This window comes from Mus caroli, unplaced genomic scaffold (assembly GCF_978045245.1).
Source record: "Mus caroli unplaced genomic scaffold, Mus_caroli_1 scaffold_11, whole genome shotgun sequence".
Classification (NCBI taxonomy): Eukaryota; Metazoa; Chordata; class Mammalia; order Rodentia; family Muridae; genus Mus; species Mus caroli.
In genome coordinates this window covers 95585663-95607518 of record NW_028227266.1, presented here as the reverse complement: position 1 = coordinate 95607518, position 21856 = coordinate 95585663, and the positions used below count along the sequence as shown (strand labels likewise).

The 21856-nt window shown below is 45.1% G+C and overlaps 1 long non-coding RNA gene across 3 annotated transcripts in view; it reads right to left on the bottom strand.

Annotated features, from left to right (window-relative positions):
• Nucleotides 1-267: 267 nt before the first annotated feature.
• LOC115031947 (uncharacterized) overlaps nt 268-21856 on the bottom strand; it is a 67096-nt gene continuing 45507 nt past the window's right edge. For 2 of the 3 annotated variants that reach the window (XR_015044474.1, XR_015044472.1), the window contains 4 exons: nt 17008-17184; nt 13054-13123; nt 9173-10720; nt 268-2325 (listed from right to left, as the gene is read on the bottom strand). This is a non-coding gene — a long non-coding RNA (uncharacterized LOC115031947). Of the gene's footprint in view, nt 2326-9172; nt 10721-13053; nt 13124-15518; nt 16316-17007; nt 17185-21856 lie in introns of those variants that run through there. The other variant, XR_015044473.1, reaches the window with a different exon arrangement.

Sequence of the window (21856 nt, the reverse complement as noted above, 5' to 3'; positions counted from 1 at the left end):
GGCTATGACGACAACCGACAACGCCCCTTTATCTCCGGACCATGAGACAACCTGGTAAGTCGTCTTGGGGCTGGGCTTTGATTGCCCCTCATCACCAGTAAATTGCTTTTTTTCCAGATTGGTCAGACCACGTGTGTGTGTGTGTGTGTGTGTGTGTGTGTGTGTGTGTGTGTGTGTGTGTGTTGGGAGGGGTGGCAGGTAGAGGAGCCAGTGTCAAAAGCTCTTTTTTTTTTTGCTAGCCAAATCTAAGCACCTGGGAGGTCTAGAGCCAAAGGTGACCTGGCTAAGTTTACCTGGGCACTGGTCCCATTTCTTTGTGCACCTGGCAGACTTCTTTGCTTCTAGGCCACTTTTGCACCTGTAGGCTGGGAGCTTTTTCTTATCTTTCCCTTTAAAGGTCAGTTCTAAGTTCAGCCTCTTGTAGTGTCTGTTAAATGCACTAAATTTATAAGCGAAAGTGACGAGTTTCCTTTCCCTCCTTCTTCCTATAATATCAACAGATAACAGCTATAGAAAAATTGCAAGGAAAATACAAAACACAGCCAACAAGATTTTAGAGTTAGAATTTTGCAGAAAGTTTGGCCAGTGACAAGACAAGGTGGTTTAGTTATTGCCACTGTCTACCGCATAACAGTAAGACTTTCAATATGATTATTGTTTACTCCCTTTATATAAAGAGCAGTTCTGCTTAGAATACAGTGTTTGAGTCATGCTACTGCCCAGAAATGAGGCTCTTAGTGAGAGCATACATGGACCAAGAACAATTTTATGTGACCCCAGCCTGGTAAGGCATTCTGCATTGTCAATGCAGAACACAGGTCTCCCTTCAAAGGGACCAAGAAAGAGCTTATCCTGGAGCCAAAGATGAGTGACCATGGCCAGTATAGAGACGCTCATAACTCCAGTTCCAGATGTCTGGCGCCCTCTACTGGCTCTCTGGTGTACCTACACATAGTGCACACAAACTCATGCAGACACATACATATACACATAATGAATATAGATAGGAAATCATATAAACATTAAAGCTATAGCTAATTCAATCTTTTAGTATAACTATTAATCTTATAATATTTACTTTTAAAGCTCCTTGTACCTATATAAAATTTTCATAGCTCACCTAAATTTTTAAAAGAAATAATCCATAGATTGCTATAAAATATTATGTCCAAAGTAAACAACTCCATATGCCTTTAAGTTATCCAATTGTCCTTTATAAAAACTTGGCCCAGGATAAGGAAAGATCATAAAATTAGATGTTTTGAGTTTCTAAATACTGACATTGTGCTTTAATAATGACAATCATAGATTTCTATAGAATATTAGTTTATATGTAACCTTAGTGTATAGCCTCATCTGTATGTTTATTTATACAAATATACACCTACAATACAGTACAAACTATAGATGTCACTCATAAGCATAAACATTGCATAATCTTTAAAAATCATCAGCCTGTAAGAACTCCTAATTTTTCTCCAAATCTCTTTTATTTAAAAGGATTTGACAACACAAAGACTTTTGTCATACCAAAAAAAAAAAAAAAAAAATTACAAGTGTTTGCATTAAAACAAAATCTAACTGAAAAAGGTGTCTGAAATTTCCCCATCATGTTGCATATCAGAGTTCTTGAAAGTCATAAATAAAGACGTTTTAAAAATACATAGGTGAGAGAATGAGTCAGGCCTGATACAGCAAAGCGATGCACAGTAATCCGTTAAAAGACGAGTGTAGAATTATATCACATATATCAAAAGTTCATTTTCTGCCATGAATCCATCAGGTCGGATGCCTCCAGGAACTAGAAACTATGACCTTTCCCGGGGTTCTGGAGTAATAGAAGCCTCAAAGAGGTGGGGGGTGGGGGGGAAGGGACGGGGGACGAACACAGAAACGTGCTTGCATGCAAGGACCTATATGAACTACAACTCCCAGAAGCCTCTTGAAAAGGGCTGAATTTCCCTGAAAGCTTCGCCCCTACCCCCCAACTCCTCTTCCCCTAGGGCAGCCTTAAGTTGAAAGTGGAGTGAGAAGCCCTGCAGTAGGGAGGGTCCTCTGGGGCCCTTGTAGGGTGTCAGCCTCCAGGGCTCGGCTGTGAGTTACAGAAAGCCAGGCTTTGTTAGGATGGCCTGACATGGCTCTGAGGCTGCGCCGGCCGGTGCCATTTTTCCCTACTAGTCCCCTGGGAAACAGATCATGGTTTCAGCTCCTCCTTATTCGCAGCCAGGCTCCCTCTTGAAAGAAGTGACAGTCTTGAACCTCCAGGTGTGATCTGTAGGCTGTCACGTGTCACAGTTCTCTTGCAGCTTCCGCTGTGCCTGCAGGCTGTGGGAACAAGTGTGAACAGTACTGTGGCTCCCGACCACGTTTTCCTGTGACCCTGCCCATCCAGCTCATACTGTCGAATACCTGGAGTTCTGGAGGTTGTTAGTCTCCTTGCTAAGACTCTCCACTCAGTGTCATTCCTCAGACTCCAACTTATTTGGGACCCCAGCCTTTTTATTTTTGTTTTTGTTTTTAAAATCTGTCTCCTTCAAAGCTTGTCAGCCCTTAAAGATCACACACCATTCTACCCCACTCCCCGCTGCTCCCCCCAGCCCCTGCCCCCCTTAAAACAAAACAAGAATCTGAGGATTGAGATGAGGATCCAGAAACGGGAATGGAGGGGACTAAGAGGAAGCTACAGGACATGAGAGGGCCTGAAAGACAACGGGGAAAATGGGAAGGTTAAATGATGGTGACGAGAGAGAATGAGGCCAAATGTGCACCACTGAAAAAGCTAACACCGAGTTCTCCTCATTAGAATTCTCCCTCCTTCCCTCCCTCTCTCCCTCCCTTCTTTTCCTTTTTTTCTGTTTCACTATGTCATCCTGAGCTGGCTGTAGCTGACCAGGCTAGCCTTGAACTCACCTGCCTTTGTCTCCCAAGCACTTGGATTAAAAGCATGCACCACCCTGCCCCTCATTATGATTTATATATGACTGACTAGTTAAGGCTGGCCTCCTGAATACTGGGATTATAGGTCTGGCCCACCACACATTATCACTAATGTTTTTTGATTTTACCTCTGTGTCCTGGGATCCTGAACCCAGTCCCTTGCACATGCTGGATAATTGCTGTATACCAATAAGTGATAATCCCTGTCCAGAACTGTGGATGGCTATACAACCCAAAGTAATTTTCCCCCTAAACTCCAAAGTCAAGTACACCGGTCCCTATCTCTTAGGGAGTTATAATCACTGGTATTAGTGTGTTCTATGAGACACTGTATCGTAGGACACAATCTTGCAGTAGGTCAAGAAGAATAGACTACTCAGAGGTACTGACCTGTTGCTATATTTCTTGAACCTTGTGGCAGTCTCTCAGACCCTTTTAGGATCTACACGGTCTAATCTATTTATAGGAACTGTATGAATCGCAGCATGTGGGCTCCAGAGGTCAGGAAGATAATGCCTTTCAAGGTGTCCCTATCTGCATGTTAGTTTCAATATCAGCCCAGGGTACATAAAACCTTGTCGAAAATCCCCGGTCGCAAAAAGGAGGAGGAAAAAAAATCCCTGTTTTCACAGTAATAATGTTATTTGAATTTTTAAAATAAAACTATTTTGTTGTTGTTGTTGTTATATGTTTTCTGTCTTGGAAAGTATAGTTGGGCCCCCATACAAAAGAATTATCACAATTGGGCTTGTTGACCACTTACATCCTTTCATGGAGGGCTAGGGAGGATCACAAAACCCAACTTGTTATATGCACTTCTGCCTTAATTGCATGTGGCCTCTGGGAGTGGCTAGACTATTTAAGCCTGACAAGACCAGGGAAGAGGACTCCATCTATGCAAGTTCAGGGAAGCCCTTGTCCCTGATGGGCAAAATCCGTCCAGCTGTGGCCTTTGGAGAGGAAAAGCTTCATCCCGGCACCCCTCGCCCAGGCTCTCTGTAAGTAACCCCTCGCCCAGGCTCTCTGTAAGTAACCCCTTGCCCAGGCTCTCTGTAAGTAACCCTTCGCCCAGGCTCTCTGTAAGTAACCCCTCGCCCAGGCTCTCTGTAAGTAACCCCTCGCCCAGGCTCTCTGTAAGTAACCCCTCGCCCAGGCTCTCTGTAAGTAACCCCTCGCCCAGGCTCTCTGTAAGTAAGCCTGTGAACTCACTGGTTCCCCAGGGAGAACTTTGGCAGCATCTCAGTTTGCCATTGGAACCCAAGGTAGAGGGACAGACCTTGTTTCCATCTTCTCGAGGAAAGGAATTTTTGTCACATATATTTACATCTTAAACGGTGGATAGACGTGACTGTTGGTACCTTGGTGTGAATGAATCAGGCACTGAGCTGTGTCTGTAACTGTACCCTTGAACTTGCAGAAGTAAGACCTAGAAAGCTGATGGTATTTAAGATGTCCTGAATGAGGTAAGGTCATTTTACCAAGGTCTGAACCTTAAGGACATGACCCTCTAATCTAGTCTATGTGTCAAAGTAGGATGTATTCATAAAGCAAAAATTGGAAAATGTAATTTTAAAAAATATTGCATAATGAAATGCAGCACCATGTAGAGAATCTGCACCTCCAGCATCTTTTCCTGTGTGTGTGAGTGTGTGTGTATGTGTGTATGTGTGTGTGTGTATGTGTGTGTGTGTGTATGTGTGTGTGTCCATGTGTCCGTGTGTATGTGTGTCTGTGGTGTGTGTGTGTGTATGTGTGTGTGTGTCCGTGTGTCCGTGTGTCTGTGGTGTGTGTGTGTGTATGTGTGTGTTTACCCCACACACAGCGACTTAAGACAACAAATATTTACATTTGATGGTTTCTCTGTGTTGAGACTTTGGAAATACCCAGGTGGTTCTGACTTCTGCTTCCAAGATGTTGAACTGACATGGTTGTTGACACAAGGGCTTAGGTATTGACCATAGGGGCTCCCGTCAGGCTTTGAGTGAAAGCTAGTTTTACCCAGATCATGTGATCCAAGAGAGATGAAGCAAGATAGAACCCTTGATGTAATTATGATCTGCAAGTCACACTCTGTAATGTTACCACACTCTCTTCATTAGAAACAAGTCACCCTGTTAATCATATGTGTCTTAGTGCATCTCCCTCTTAGAGTCAAGCAAGACACCAACATCTCTCTCCTCATTAGTCAGGTTCTCTCGTCTACCTCTCCCCCCTCCCAAGTAAAAGAGCCACACCCTGAATCCAAACTCATTTTAGGAAACCATAAAGGCATCTAAACTTCCAAAGCCCCAGCTTAAACTATGGGTCATGACCCCATTTATATTATAACTAAATTGTTGGTCATTTGGCAACAGCTGAAGGTCTCTGAAGGCACAGCAGCCAAAGTTCATGCCAAAATCACATGTGTAAGGAATGTGCCATAAGTTTCTGGCAGGCTTGCCTGCGTGGTTGGCTTCTGGTGACCCCGAAGCCTTGGTTCTGAACATACAATATGTATACTTTGTATAAGCATGCTTCTGCTATTTTGTACTGTGTATTTATGCAAAATGGCATTTTCAGCATTGACAATGGTAAAAACCAGAATTATACCAACCAGTCCTGAAAAAGAGTGACTGTGCCCCATCCTGCGGCATCAAATGTGCAGCCAAGATCTGACGATTTGTATACAAACAAAAGGACACATCTGTCTTGCTAGCGTGCAAAATTACTTTTGTCTGTAATGAATTCCATGGAAAAGCAAATAATCATTTTAAACAAACTTATGATGTCAGTAAATGTTTGATAATGTTTACTTTATAAACCTATAAGCTGTGGGACCCTGAAAGGCAGCCTGTTTTCTGGTCAAGCTAGGTTTAAACCCCTGAGCTAGGTTTAAACCCTGGAGACCCAGCAGGTGTTCCTGCAAGGAATGGAAGGCATTTGCCATACTCCAAGACACTAGGCTCCTGACATGAGGCCTCAGCTCTCTATAATTCTGTGGCTGTCAGTCACGTAGGGCAATGTACCAAGCCCCTCCATAGGTAGAGAACTTGACTACAGATCAAGTAGCCTCAAGACAGATCTCCATGTTAATGAGGTACCTAAAGGCCTGAAGGGCTTGGCCAATTAAACCCTCCTTCCCAGATACTTCTCCCTGCAAAAGGTATTTAACTTCAGGCCCGCCCTGAGAGAGTGGGGGATGGTTTCACTCATCATAACACTCTGCCATCACAATAAATGCCTTAAAACTATGGTCTGCCTCTTTTCAACAGGATCGGCCATGCTGGAGCAATGGAGTAGGTCTTCCTCTAAAGAGCCGCGTCTAATCTCACGCAGGAGGCCTCTTTGAGCTCCCAGACACAGTTTCCACCAAGCCAAACCACCCGCCTGAGCAAGCCAGAGACACTCTTGTCCCCAAGGGACCCAGCTGGAGCTCTCCTCCCCACTTTTCCTTTTGGCCCCAGGTTAGATTCAGCCCAAGGGCCCACACTCTGTTCTCAGCTCTTCCTCGACTTTGAGCAGCATCTGTGGTGTCCAAGAGCTAGAACCTGCTGTCCCTGGCCTTTGTGTGGCCCCGGGGACCCACAAGCCAGCTCCCCAGCAGTTCCCCGGGGACCTCAGGCTGTGCCTCCCCACCCACAGTGGGGTCCTGCAGCTTCTCACAGCCCGATGCCTGCCTGGTGGTGGCGACCTTCCCGCATCCCACCTCCATGAGTGTGGCTGGCCAGATGCAGGACATCACTTCTAACCCACAATATGCTGGCTTGGGATTGACAGATAGATCAGTCCTAACAGAAAATTTAAGAAGCCCCGTGCAATTAAAAGACAAATAAAGGGTGTCTTGGGAGAGTTAAGAGTCAGTTAAGAGTATTTGCAGAGGACCCAGGTTTTATTCCCAGAATCCATGTGACAGCTCAAAACTGTCTGGGACTCCAGTCCCAGGGGTTCTAACGCCCTCTTCTGACCACTGTGAATGCCAGGCATACGTGTGATGCACAGATAACATATGCAGGCAAAACATTCATACATATCAAATAATAAAAAGAAAAGAAATAGAAAGGTAACACAGAGTGGACAGTGAGACATAAAACTAGCCAGGCATGGTGGTGCACACCTTTAACCCTAGACCGTGGGAGGGACAGCAGGTGGATCTCAAACGAGCTTCAGGCCAGCCTGGCCTATCTAGTGAGTTCTAGGACAACCATGGCTATAATGAGACCCTGTCTAAAACAAAAAAAGAAAGACATCATTGCTTTGAAGTCTTTGAGACAGAGCTGCATCTCTGTGAGGCCTTATCTCAAAACATAAAGTAAGAAGAGAGCCTGGGGATATAGACCAGAAGTAGGGAGTTTGCCTAGCATAAATGAATCGCTGGGTTCAGTCCTCATACAATAATGAAATTAATTAATAATAAAAGGCCAGCCCCTGATATCCTCAGGACCCTCCTTAATAGCCCATTTTACTTTGTACATCTCTTTGAAGGCTCTGTTCCAAATGTGGGCACATTCAGGAAGACAGAGAGAGCTCTAACATACAAATTTGAGGGTGACACTATCTCCGAACAACCTTCTGTGCACATTCTTGCTCTCTGAGTGTCCTCTTACTCAAGATTTCGTGTAACTACTGGGCCCTCTGCTTCCTTGAAAAGGATGTCCACACAAAGCCAAACACAGAGATGCATGTCTGTAATCCTAGCTGTAGGGGATTTGCTGGTTAACAAAGAGAGTGATATTTCTCAACGAGGCTGAAATACTCATGGCAGATTAGTCTGGGACTTTTTTTCTTTTCCACTAAAGACAGCCCAGTGCCCTCTCACCCGCTCACTCCCAACATGGAAAGAGTCTCGTTCTCCAGAATTCATTTTCATCCACAGTTTTGACCCTTAGTTTCCTGGAGCACCCTGGATTTTTACCCTGCTCTAAAGTCGCAAGGGAATCCTTTACCAGAAACCTAATCTGGTTTTACCTAAGCTTTGAGCCGTTGCTTATTAGCTTGTACTTGTGAGCTCCAAAGGGAAACGGATTGTGTCTCATTTATCAGTTTCTCTTCAGTACTATCTAGATCACAGTATGTGATCAAAACCAAAACAAAACAAAAATCAGGGAACCACATGTCAAGTCCACCGGATATTCCTCCCAAACAGGCTGGAAGATGAGCCGTTCACCTCTCATTCTGCAGAGCACTGGGGATAATATGGTTTGAATCTTAAACGTACCACAGAGGCTCGTGAGTTGAAGACTGGGTTCCCTCAGCCAATGGAGATTTTAGGAGGGAGGGGATGTATAGGTGGAAGAAGTTGTCTATCGGGGGCATGCTTTAAGCATGTGTTAGGATTCTGGCTGCTTCTCTTTCTCCTTTTACTTCCTGACCACCACGAGATGAGTAACCCTGCTCTGCCATGCTTCCCTCCATGATGGTCTGCTTCCAGACAGGCCCCAAAACAATGGAGGCAAGTGACCACGGACCCAAACCTCGGAGATCACAAGCCGATGCTCCCCTTTTCTCCTGAAAGTTGATTTCTGTGGGTTATTTTGTCATAGCAACAGATAGCTGACTAATACACAGTAATGACTCTTCGCCTTAGCTCTTCTGAGTCGTTATCTATTCTACACTTGTGTATCGGGGTTCAATGATCTTTTCCCTGTTTTTATTTATAAAGAGTTCCTTACTCTCCCCAACAAACTATTTCTAAACCATAATAATCCAGCCTGAATTCTCAGAAAGATCTGAGTCAGTCTGTCTGTCTGTTTTTTTGAGATAGGGTTTCCCTGTGTAGTCCCGCTGTCCTGGATCTCTGCTCTGCTGGCTTTGAAATCACAGGTCCACCTGTCCTGCCTCCCCAGCGCTGGGGTTAAAGGTGCGTGCTCCCACCACCTGGTTCACTCTGAGTCTTAGAAGCAGCATGTTTCCTGTTTATGGTTTATGCCTCTGGACTATACTGTATGCCTGATGCAGGCTCTCTAATTTGGATTTGCTTACCTCTGTTCATTGACTCCTCTCTAAGCACTCTAAATAGGCTACCACAGGTGAGCCCAACTCCCCAGGGTTAGGTTAGGAATTTCAGTGGAATCTTATAGACATATGGGTGTTGGGCAGAAAACATTGAGTAAACGTTGAGTTGGGGAATCTATGGGTATGAACTGATTTGTAGAGATCCAGACAGTGAGGAAATCATCAATCCACAAAACTCAGCCACAGGCAACTGCAGACAGCCAAGGATAAGATGCTGCTGGGAACCTAAAGTGTGGGAACTTACAGAGTAGAAGAGGATGAAGGATGCTAGCTTATTCCACTGGGCCTGGATATTCTGAAGAAGCTAGCCAAGGTCCTGGTTTCAGCACTGCCTTCGTAGCACAATCCCTTCCTATAGTCCACTGGGCTTTTCAACACATTTTCAGCATGCTGGTGAGTTTTAAGCTCCACTGAAGCATGCATTTCCATTTGCCTCAGTATCCCCCAATACTATCTTCTGTAATGGTGGTATTTGGTGAATGGATCTACAAATGTATGTGCTCAGATGTACATATGGGTAGATGGGCATACAAACAAAGCCTTCTCCATCCATCATGCAACATGCGCTCCCGGTTCCCACAGGAATTTATCTTTGCCGTGGGTTTCTTTGTCTAGCCACCTGCTCCATGATATCCCTGAAAGCGCTTAGTCATTTGACAGCTTCGGTGTGTAGCTTCTTATTAACCAAACCGTTGCACCATTTGCTCTCATAACCTTAAATTAATTTGAGTTAATTCGTAACTGTTTCCCTTCTGTGCATGTGTCCTGTAATGGTTTGCCTTTATCTGATTTTCCCCAGTTTCCTGTACATTTGTGGTTTCTGCTGGGGCTCTGTAGCTGGGGACTCAGGCGGCTGCATCAGATGAGAGTGAGCACTTGAGTTCTCTAGAAAGCCTTTCTAGCTTCCCTGGGTGACATCCAATCGATGTCCATTCAAACCCTCCTATGTAAGGTTATTGGTGCTAAGGAGGAAGACTAACTCCCTCAGAGCCAGATCTTGGAGAACAGAAGAATGCTGGCATAGCCAGTCCCGGAAGAAGATGAGCTACAACAGCTAAAGGTTGGTGGCTTGCCTCTAACTCAGCAAAAGCTGTCCGCGTTGACTTTCTTTGCCAGGAATTCCAATAGTGCCTTTTTTCTAAGTGAGTTTTTCGGGCAGGCAAGAAGGAAAGATTTTAAATCAACAGCCCAAGCTTCATGGAGTCCTAGAGTTTAGCTGCCATCAATCCATCAGCGTCCAGCGGTGCTTATCTGATGCACTGGTGCTCACTAAGCGTTTGGGAGAGGAAGAAGAAAGCACTGAAGGATAGATGTGAGTAGGAAAAATGTCAGCGATGTTTAGAGAAACATGTTGCTGGCCATCTTGTTTTCCAAACCGGAGAGATGCATTATCACTAACCCAGAATAGTTTAATCTAATATCACTTTGCAAAATGATAATGGATAAAAAGAATAGAGGAATGACAAGCAAAACATAGTCTGTAATGCGCATGTGTAAACAGTAGTGATCATATTTCAATATACAATCAGAACTTCTTCCTGAGTTTAGCAACCATTTGTTCTGTGTCTCTGCCGATCTTCCAAAGGAAATTAGCTAAGCAAGATTTGTTTCGGGTCAGCAAGTGGGTGTTTTGGGAATAAATGGGAGCTGACGGTGGAGGTGATAGAGTTGACTCCAACTAGTCCATTTGGCATCTGGAAAAGGTCAGCTCATCAGAAATGGTGTGTGGAGAAAATTCACTAGGTTTCCTGCTGCTGAGAGAGGTTAGCCAATAATTAGGCAAATGCTCCGTCTATTTAGTCATGTATCAAGGAAAAATAACTCAGTTCAGGAGGAAAAAAGATAAAGGAAATTTACACACACACACACACACACACACACACACACATTATATATATATATATATATATATATATATATATATATATATATATATACTTTTAGAATCAGTCTTTCATATATTTCAGGTCATACAGCTACACAATTCAGGTCCAACAAGTCCACTGGATGGAGAAGGGAATGCAAAAAAAATAAAAGTGCCACATTTACAATCAAAATCTCAAGGTTAAGACTGCTTCGTTGGCAGCCCAGAAAACAATTTATAACGTGTGAAAAAGCCCCATGCCCCACATAAGGAAAATTTACTACCATTTCAAACTACCAGGTTGGGAGAGGCCATCAAAATAATGTATGTCTGAAAACATCTCTGTAGGGAATTCAGAAGGAAAAACCCATCCTTTGTTACCGGCTTCCCATAGATTACACCAACAAACGACAAAGCATGTGCACGTTAAGGTGAATTGAAAAGTCCACCACGGGAATTTGGACTCACGATCCCCACAAGTGTATTAAAAACAAACAAGCAAATGGTTGTTGGTGATACGGGTAGTCTCTGGTTCAGGACCAGCGGAAGGAACCCCTGCACCACCTTACATGGCAGGGGTTAGTCCAGAAAGGAAGCCTAAAGTTCTAATGTTCAGTCTGTCACGTATGCATCTCACACTTCAGCCAATGGGCTTTTCCTCCTCTTCCCCCCGCCCCAACACCCATCTTCTTTAACCATTTGGACTGCTATTTAGCATGCTTTCTCTTTAAATCAACAATTGTTTGGGCCTTGACTACATTTAAAAGGAAATGGTGAGTGTTACCACGCTAAGTCATCTCTAGTCGCTATTCTTTGCCAAACACTTCCATAACAAATAAGGGAAGACAGTTTCCACATAACTCCTGTGATGCTGGGACACACTGGGAGAGAAATCAGACTCCTGGGGAGCTCGTGGGAAATGTGAGTTAGATGCTCCGATTACAGCTTGCTTTTTGCGGTTTTATTTAAGAAGCAAGTTAATGTTTACATGACGTTGGACTTCAAAGTCCAGGCAATAAGGAGGAGAACGTGATGGAGAAAAACAATTTAATTGTGAAGAGGCAGGGGATCGTGGGAGCAGGGAGACACAGCCACTGTGGGAAATTGAAATGGGGGGAGCCAGGTTCTTATCTTATCAGGGTGCAGTGACTTTTTTTAAAAAAATTAACATTATAAAATTTTATTACACAGCAATATAAGTAGTGTGTTTCGTGACGGCCAAGACAGTTATTCTTGTTGGAGTTCCAGTTTTTAATAAGAACAGGCCTCTTTCCCACTGTTGTAGTGTGGGACTCTGGCTCCTCGTTGTAGGCATGGGATGCTTGTTCTCATTGAGCCGTCTTTGCAAAGCCACGTTTGGTGGGTGCAAATGAATGAATGCTCTTTGGGGAACAAGGAAGGACTTTGTGTTAGATAGAAAGACATCTCTCTAACACTACTCCTCAAATACTTCCTCTGATACCTTTTTTCGGGGGAGGTGAGGGCCACTTCCTCCTGATTGTGTGGTTAAGCCAGCCACATCCTAGGCACTATCATGAGACACACAAGGCTGAGTTTTTGCCAGGGAGGCATCCTGGAAGACATCCACTCAGGCTTGCTTCAAGGAAACCTCCGGACCAGAAGTGGAGTCACCTGACCTGCATGCTACAATTCTGCTTCGAAGTCCTTTAGAGCTGTGCACACTTAGATACATTTAAATATTTTAAAAATATATTTTTATATGTATGGGTGGTTTGCCTGCATGTGTATCTGTGCGCCACATGAATGCCCGGTGCCTACAGAGGCCAGAAGAGAGGGTTGGCTCCCCTGGAGCTGGAATCACAGATGGCTATGAGTTGCTTTGTGGGTGCTGGGCATTAAATCGGGGTCTTCTGGAAGAGTAGCCAGCACGTTCAACCACTGCAACATCATCTCTCCAGCCCCAGTAGATAAAATTCAGAAATGTTAAGTCCTATTAAAGTTGTCTTCGAATCGGGCCCCATGCTTGATGGGCCTATGTGTTTTTGAAAGACTGTCTAAAAGAAAGCTGAAGAGATGCTTTCTTGCAACTAATGCAGGGTGAGATTTAAAACTCTGAGTATCCTCTCCTGAGGAGGCAGAACATAACCTCTGCCCCGTCAAGATGGCACGTGCCCAGTGGCTTCCTTCCAAAGAGCACCGTGCAGACAAGAGGGAGAAGAGTAACTCTACTGAGGAGAAAACACACAACACCCCACTCAAGCGATCAATATTAACACCTACAGGGTGTCGACAGTCCCTACCTTGATAGGTCACGTGACGTGTCTTGATGTCACTTCACCTCTGGGGTCTCCCTCCCAAGGCCAGAAAGAACTGTGAGAAATTTATCAAACAGAATGAAAGGAAATTCTATAAATACTTTGACCATTAAGTCTTCAAATCCAGCTAGATCAGGTGTTCTCAACCTTCCTAATGCTGTGACCCTTAAATACAGTTCCTGATGTTGTGGTGATCCCCAAACGTACGATTATTTTTGTTGCTGTTTCATAACTGTTATTTTGCTGTGGCTATGAACCACTTTGGACTTAAAGGTTTGCTGGAGGGATTGCGACCCACAGGTTGAGAACCATTGTTCTAGCTCGTTTAAAAACAAAGGAATAGGGAAACCATTCAAGGTTAGGGGACCCTGAAGGACAGTGACAACTAAGTGCATGGCACCACCACAATGCTTTTGTAGAACAGAAAAGGGAAGTTGACTTAAAATCAAGAAAGCATAATGAAGCTCAGGCTTAAGCCTAGAAATGCATTGGCATTGGTTTGTAAAGCAAATTTCCCACCTGTGAAAAGAAATTAAGGGAATTTTTATGGCAGGGGGAAATGTGTCTATTGGATAGATAAGAATTCTCCACACTATAATCTCTATTTTATTTATTTATTTATTTATTTATTTATTTATTTATTTATTCATTCATTCATGCTTGCACACACACACATATATGTACACACACATACATTCATACATCCCTGCTCCCAGCTCAAACAGTGACATCTTCTCTCCCAGGAGACCTCCTATCTCCTTCACAGACTCCCTTGTACATATCCATCATCAAAGGTGGTTTCTTCCTATACTTGCATATGATAACTGCCTGTTTGCCTGCAGAAATTGCCCAGTCTATAAATATTCCCACTGGATGAAATGTGTCTCCCTGGGGCTAACCCACAGGAGAATCAAGTCTGGCAGGGTGCTCAGCGCAACCCCACTCCCATCCTTGCTGAGCTCATCATTCTTTTGTGGGGTCAAATCCAGGGCTTCATGTATGCTAAGCTATAGACACTCTACTCCGGCTCCCAACCTGCTTCTTCTCCTTTTTTTAAAATCAAAGTAAATAATGTGCACAGACGTCAAAGGGTGTTAGTCATCACAGTAACAAAACAGTGTGTTGCAAAAAATTCGTTTTAAAAACATGTTTAGCAAGTCTCTGAAATTAATACATATTCTAAAAGACTCTTCGAGTTCTTTTTTTTTTTCCTCTGTACCCATTTTACTCCACCCAGTGATTTCTTGAGTTTTTATTTGTGAGGGAGTTACACAATAACATGTTGTCTAAGGGACAATAACATTCTCTCTCATCTCTGTATACGAGGTGAATGCCTGACAGTAAAAGTCATGGTGCCCAAGGATAACAGAAAATAGTCAGGGCCCATCACTCTGCAACTTGGTCTGTTCAAACTCCATTTGAGTGATTCAGTGCTCTGTAATTTAGGCACATGGAGGAACACAATAGATATCACTCATTGTGATAGGCTTGTTATATTTGACAGTCTACACTCAAAATCTGCTATGTAATCCCCCCCCCCCACTCCACAACCTGCTTCTTAAAAATATCTATTAGACAAAAAGTCTCTATTCTGATGTCATATCTATTTAATCAAGGATTCACCTTCGACTCTTTGCACATCCCATAGAATCATTAAACTACCAAAAGATGCAGTGTGTGTCTCAGTGTCTCCTGGATCTGGGCCATCCTGCCAATCTCTTCAGCTTAGTCACTGGGTATCACATCCTGTTCACAGAGTTGTCTCCAGCCCTGCGAGCGCTGCCAAACCCTGAAGGTAGAGGGATGTCTCCAAAACAAGGTTCGGCCATGATACTCCAATGTGAAAACCCTTCAGACTCGCGGTCATCCCCGGGATGGATCCAGGCTGCTTAGCCTGGCACACTAAATCTGTCACCATTCTCACCTCGTCACCCTGCCCTGTTCCCATCCCACCTTTCCTTGTTTCCTCCAGGATCTACTCCTGCGTTTTCCATATTCAATACAAGCCTCTTCAGGAAGGAGCCTGGCATGGGTATCTTTAGTGTCCTGGGTGCTCCTCCCCAATGCTGCCACCATGGCTAACTCTGACACTGCACTCAGTAGTTGACTGATCTAAATACTATAGATGCAACAGGGAAAAAGGGTGAGCCACTGTGCTTCACACACTTATTTTCTGATCTTCTCTCCTGGAAGGCAGGGGTATACTGTCCAGCACACAATACTCAGAAGAACAGCGAGTTAGTTCTACTTGTGTGTGTGCATGTGTTGGGGATTAAAATCAAAGTCTAACCTGAGTCTGGTTCCCAGCAGCCACATCTGCCTATGACCCCAGCTCTATGGGTATCAAATACCTACGTCCTCCATAGACACAATATTTGTATGCATACCCACATATACATAGTGCACACAGAGTATTTTAAAATGAGAATGAAAGCATGCCAAGCACTTACTCTATCACTGAGCTACGTGCCCAGCCTCTGAGCAGCACACATTTAGTGACACTGACACATTGTGGTCTCTGCACAGCTTCAAGGACTGAAGACCCGACAGGCACACAGGCACACCTCCGGAGAGGCTGGGGCTGGGTGCATTATGCTTGTTCTCTTGCATCGCGCCAACTGCAGACCAGACTCTCAGCACATTTTGAATATCTTTGATACTTTGTTGACTGAATCCAGGAATGCAGACCTGAGACTAAGGAAGGCGGATTATACCTAAGACGCTGTGGGTCATTTTTGCTGTGGTTGATTTTCGTGGTGGTGCTTTTGTTTTGTTTTAGTTAGAAAGACTATCTGGACTGACAAACATCAGAGAGACCATGGTATGTTTATCATGGGAAAGAGGCTGCCAGCCCAGGGCTTCTAGAAAGAGTTCCTTTGGAGCTCAGGGCTGAGTGTAGCAGTGACCCCACGGAGGGGATCTGGTCTTCCCTTCAGGTCTGAGTCATCAGCTGCCATACAGCTCCCAAGCATTCCTGACTACCAGGCTGGGGAATGCGGGGCCTCAGCCAGAGCCTCCATATCTGACGTCTGGGAATTCGGAGATGGGGCTGGGAGGTTAATTCAGCCTTTCGGCTGGATTAGACTCCTTCATGGCCATAGGATGCCTCACCTGGAAGTTCCTGCTTTCTCTGCCCCTTTTCTGACCCATCGTGTAGTTTTTTGAAATCACCCAGCCTTTGGGATCTGAGGATCTGAGAAGAGACCACCCTCTGCTTTGTTCAGGCTCCAGGTGGCTTTATCCACCCCCACCCAGCCCGACAACTAATGTGCTTTCTCATGTCCCCACCCCCACCCAGCTGGTCAAGTCCAGAGTCTTAGAAGGATCAAGGGAAGAAGAGAGTAGGGTCCTTTCAACTACAAACAGTCTCGCTTGAGGGCAGGCAGCATTTGTTTAAGTGTTTCCTTGTAATTATCCCCACCTCAGCTTGGTGAATTGCCTATGACATCAAACCCAAGGTCCTGTTTGCTTTTATGTTGGTGTGTGTACCCAAGCAATAGCGGCAGAGATACACAGGTGCTGGCAGCTGAGTTCTGGGTAACGGAAAAAGGCTACCGTCGGTTCCCATAAAGAGACTCCATTTTACTCCAGACAGTCGCTGAACAAAGTCAGGGGCAGCAGGCTAGCCCAAATATGTTACTGTCGTGGTGTCTGAAAAGGAAATGAAGTCTAATACTAAGGCTGTCATCTTCTGCTTTTCACACACAGCCCTGCCCCCTGCAGGTCCCCTGCTCAGTATTTATGCACATTCCTGCTACAGGTGACTGTGTGTGTGTGTGCATGTGCATGTGCGTGTGCGCGCACATGTGTGTGAGTGTGTGTGTGTGTGTATGTGTGTTGATAGTTTAGGAGCGGCTAGACTACAAACCAACATTCTTTGGGCACAAAGCAGTCACAGGATGCTGGCACGGTGGCCATGGTTGTGGTTCTTTCTCTTACGAGTGTGGGTATCCAGAGAAAATCTCAAGAGGCCCCAGCCTGGTCAGGAGACTGCTCATCTGCTTGGCGATCACACATCCTTGCCCAGAGAGGATTCTTGCGGGAAGGCCTTATGAGTCAGAGCCCATGGAGTCTTCTGATGAGTGACTTCACATGAGTCACCATGCTTCTTGATGCCTGGTGAATAAATGGAAGATAATGTAGCTTACAGTCAGCAGGCCCAGAGCTTGTGACCCTTTGGGAAGAGGGCGAGCCTCAGACAAGCCACCCATGCTCCCTGGCTGACTATAGGCTTCTGTGTAGGCTCACATCAGACATAGCAGCTCAGCAGCTTGGTACCTCATTATTGCTTCTTGTTTTTCTTTCTCCTCCTCGTGGAAACCCCCACCCCCACCCCCGCCTTGGTTAAATTGTTGATTTGTCTCTTGAAAAGCATTGGATCCCTTGTGGTTCACGTTCTCCCTCCCTCTCACGTTGGCTCTGTCTTTCACATCACACACCTCAGAGTTCATTTTCTCCTTTTGTGGAAAGTCAGTGAAACCCTGCTCTTGCCCCAGCTCCCCTGCCCCCTGCCCCAGCCACTCTAGCCCCTGGTCAAGTCTCCATCTCTCAGGCCCATGACTTTGATGTGCTTACACCACCACCTTGCTGGGCATGGGCTCTGGTTGATGTTGGTATGTGTCTCATCTGGTACCTAGCTCTATGCAGCTTGGGTCCTGGAACCCTCGCTAGAGACCTCGAGGGAATGGAAAAGAACAGATATCCAGAGACATATGCAGTAAAGTTGGGATCAGGTGGTTCTTAGGAGCACCCCAGAACCTTGGTGGAGAGGAGGAAGCTCCAGTTGCTAGTGTTTGCACACATTGCTCTATGGTCTATAAACACACACATACCTGAACTCACCGAGGAGAGCTTCACCACCCCTCTTGAACCTGGCCCATGTGAGGAACTGCATTCGATGAATGCATGGGTCCAAGGCTTTGGAGTTCTAAACATGGTTGTGCCCATATCGAAATACATTAACTCAGGACTTCGCTCACTTAGGGCCGCCTCTGCTCCCCACAATCTGTCCCATCTATCCTTTACACTGGGCTCAGACTTGCCACTTTGCTGTATTTGCAGAGCTTGGGAGGGGCTATAATACATATCAAGTGCTCTGTGATGTTTGCCTCAATAAGGATGAAGGGTCCACTGCCCTCAGCAGCAGCCTGAATGCCCATGCCCAAGGCCCAGGCACCTGAAGGAGCCCCAGGGTGCCCAGTGTGGGCAAGAAAGTCAGAGAAGATAGCTCACTTATGTCTGTTCTATATTGAGGTTTCAAAAACATTAAGTTAATGATAATAATAACAACAACAATAAAAGATGCTTGCTGAAAATTTAGTAACCATTGCTATTATTTCCACAGCCTCTGTGATAGACACTGAAGAATAAAAAATACTGACTGCCCTGAGAACATGGGCCCCGGCCCCGGACAGATGGCCTAATTCCCCCGAACTTTTGGGAAAAACAACCACAAAATGTTTCAATGTCCCAGGTGCCTTGAAGTAAATATCCGCCCCTAGACTTCCCCTATTTCCTCCCCGATCCTCCCCCTAGGTTGTGGTTTTTGCCTTTATAAGCCTGCTGGAAAATAGGGTTGTCGTCAGACTCCTCTACCCCTGTGTGGTGTATGGGTCTCGACCTCAGCATGCTGGTTTGTGTGCCATTAAAACCTCGTGTGTTTGCAGCAAGCTTGACTGTTGTGGCTTTCTGGGCTCACGATCCCTGAGACTTGAGTGAGGGTCTCCCTTCGGGGGTCCTTCAACACCAGAGGAAATTCATAGCTCACATTGTCAATCACCTTTGTAGCACAGTGAAATCATCAGAATAGAAATGATTTGGACCACAGTAGGTATTCTACACAACACCAGCAGAAAACTGCCAGCCTATGAGAGAAAAGTGCTAAAATGCCACCTAAATTCAGGACAATCTCAAAAGGCCACAGGTGACTGAAGGTCAGAGGGAGTTCTACACAGTAAGAGACTTGTCTCTATTTTCTATGCCTCCACAGAGCTCTGAGGACTCCAACAGACTCCAATAACCGTGGAAATGCAGGCTTGCTCTCGGGTATCCCCCCAGTGAAAATATGGGGGTGTGCCCCAACCTTAAGCCCCTTCCTCCTTTCCTCTCACCACCCTCCCTTCTTCCTTCCTTCCTGCCAAGAATATGTGTTATATTGACCTAAGAGTCAGAGAAGAGAACAGTACCTCTGTCTCCATCTTCTAAGTAGTTAAATGTCTTTTCTTCACATGGCAACAAGCCACCTTTCAGGCAGGGTCAATGTCCTGTGGTTTGCAGGACCCCAGACATCACGGGTACCAGTTCTTCGAATGCACTCCATCCTTCTTGAATGATGCTTAGTTTACTGAACTGCCGGCCATCTTAGTAGTTGAAAGGAAAAACAGTCCTTATCCCTGTAGGGTGGATGACTAATCGGCAGGTATAACCTGTTTGGGTTTTGTGTAGTTTTACACTAGTGCTGGTGCAGGCATCTAAGTGGGGCACTGTTGTGTGCTGTGAAGTTCCCCCGTAACAAGATATTTAGCGTTTCTCATTCCTAGGGGATTAAATACCAGTTGCCTCCAACACCCAGGGAGTTTCTATAACAACCCAAACTGCTCCTGGCATTTATAAATACCCTCCAAGGGTGGCGATAAGTCATTTGAGGATATTGACTTGTGGGAAGTAGATCATTTCATTTTATCTCAAATATCATCTGACTGAGCATCCTCTCCTTCCAGTGATATTCAAAAATAGTTTAGGAGCTGAAGAAATGGTTCAGTAGTTAAGAGTACTCACTGCTGCTCCAGAGGACCCAGGTTCAGTTCCCAACACACACAGCAGCCTTACAACTATCTGGAACCCCAATTCCAAAGATTCTGACACCCTCTTCTGGACTTTGCAGGCACCAGGCACTCATACGATACAGGCATTCACATATTTACATAAAATAAAATGAATATGTTTTAAATGAATAATTTTAATGAGTAATTTTAATAAGTAACCTTTTAAATTAAAAAAATGTGTGTGCGCGCACACACACACACACACACACACACACACACATCCATACGTATTTTGCCAGTGTGTATGTATGTGCATGTATATGTGCCTAATGCCAGGAAGGGCAGAAGAGGTCCTGGAAGTAGAGCTACACATGGTTGTGAGCCACTTTGTGGGTTCTGGGAACTGAACCTGGGTCCTTTGCAAAAGTAGCAAGTGTTCTTAACTGCGGAGCCACTTCTCCAGCCCCGGCACAAGCTCGTTGTAATCAAATGTCACAGGTAAGGCTGAAAAGTGTCTGTGACCACACATCTTCAAGTGTAACCAGGTTACACTTTAAACCACTGTATATTCATATGGTGTGGTAAGGTGTTCTTGCTGTGTAGACAGCTCTGTGTTTATTTGCACATTGGATTTTCCATGTCTAAACATAGAGAAATGCCTTGCTCTTTGTAGATGCTGCATGGTACTTTATCAGTGCATCTCCTAGCAGGAAGTTGTAAGGGGAATTATTGCCCCCAAATAAGGCGTTGCCTATGCTGTGTGACTGTTCCTGAGTGGATGTAAATAAACAGCTGCTCACATCAAATAGGAGACTGACAACAGACCAGAAACTATCCATCCACACACAGCCTGCTAAGCCAGTGGGCTCATTGGCATTACTTACAGCAGCATGGGGGACCCTTGGGCATCCTCTTCTGTCCCCATTTTTCCTGGCAAATCAGAAGCTAACGTGGAGAGCAGCATCCCTTGTGTGGGTAAGTCCTGTCTGGGCAGAGAGCTGAGCCTTAGTTGCCCATCTTACCACTTACAGCAAAGACCAAGCCACGGCCACTACTGCCTGCTTCCAACTCCATTCTTCACCTGCTACTCTTGAAGTCTGCAATGCATTTTCTAATGCATCAGCCACTTGGGCGACATTCCTATACTGGGGTGGCAGTTCTCATTTATCAAGGATGCATGCTCCCCCATGCCATGTAGACGAATATGGTACCTAGGTTCCCCAAGACGTATGCATCATTCTCAGATGGCTCAGCCTTGGTTGTATATCCATCACACATATCTGGGGCCATCTTGCTGCCACTAAACAAGGAGGTGTATAACCCTGTGCCACATGGAGAAAGGTAGCCATACTGGGATTGTTCCTAGGAACACTGCATACATAGATGATCAGTCTCAGTTGTCCAACATCACCTACAGCAGGGACCCGTACAACTGCTTCTTGTAAAGCCATCATTGATTCAGTCTCTCTGTTCAGGTACCAACTATACTGTGTGACTTTTCCTGGCAAGCTATGAACAAATGTTTGGTTAACCCATATAAGACACGGTTAACAAACAAGTCTGCCTGAGTCTAGCTTGGCAAATCAATGAGTTGTTCAGGTTATTTAAAGAGTGTGGGTGACCCTCGGGCTAATAGCTGTAGTCCATAAGTTCCTGGTCCTAAGAAAGCAGGACTGGTGACTGCCTTAGTCCACTTCCTGCTTCTGTAACCAGATAACTGAGGCAGGGTAGCTTAGCCATCTTTCTGTGACTATAATAAAATGCCTGAGATGATTTATAAAGAGAAAAGGTTTGTCTTGGCTCACAGTTTTGCAGGTCTTGTTCTAATGATTGGCCTTGTTGCTTTGAGGGTCTGTGTCAAGGTAGCCATTGTGACAAAGGGTGCTTAGGAGAGCAAAACTGCTCACTCCTGACATTTGATGCAAAAGAGACTAGAGTCCCACCCAGCTTCAGGGAAGACTCTGAAAGACCTAAAGACAACCCACCAAGCCTCTCCAAATTGTACTGAAACAGCATCCCCCAAA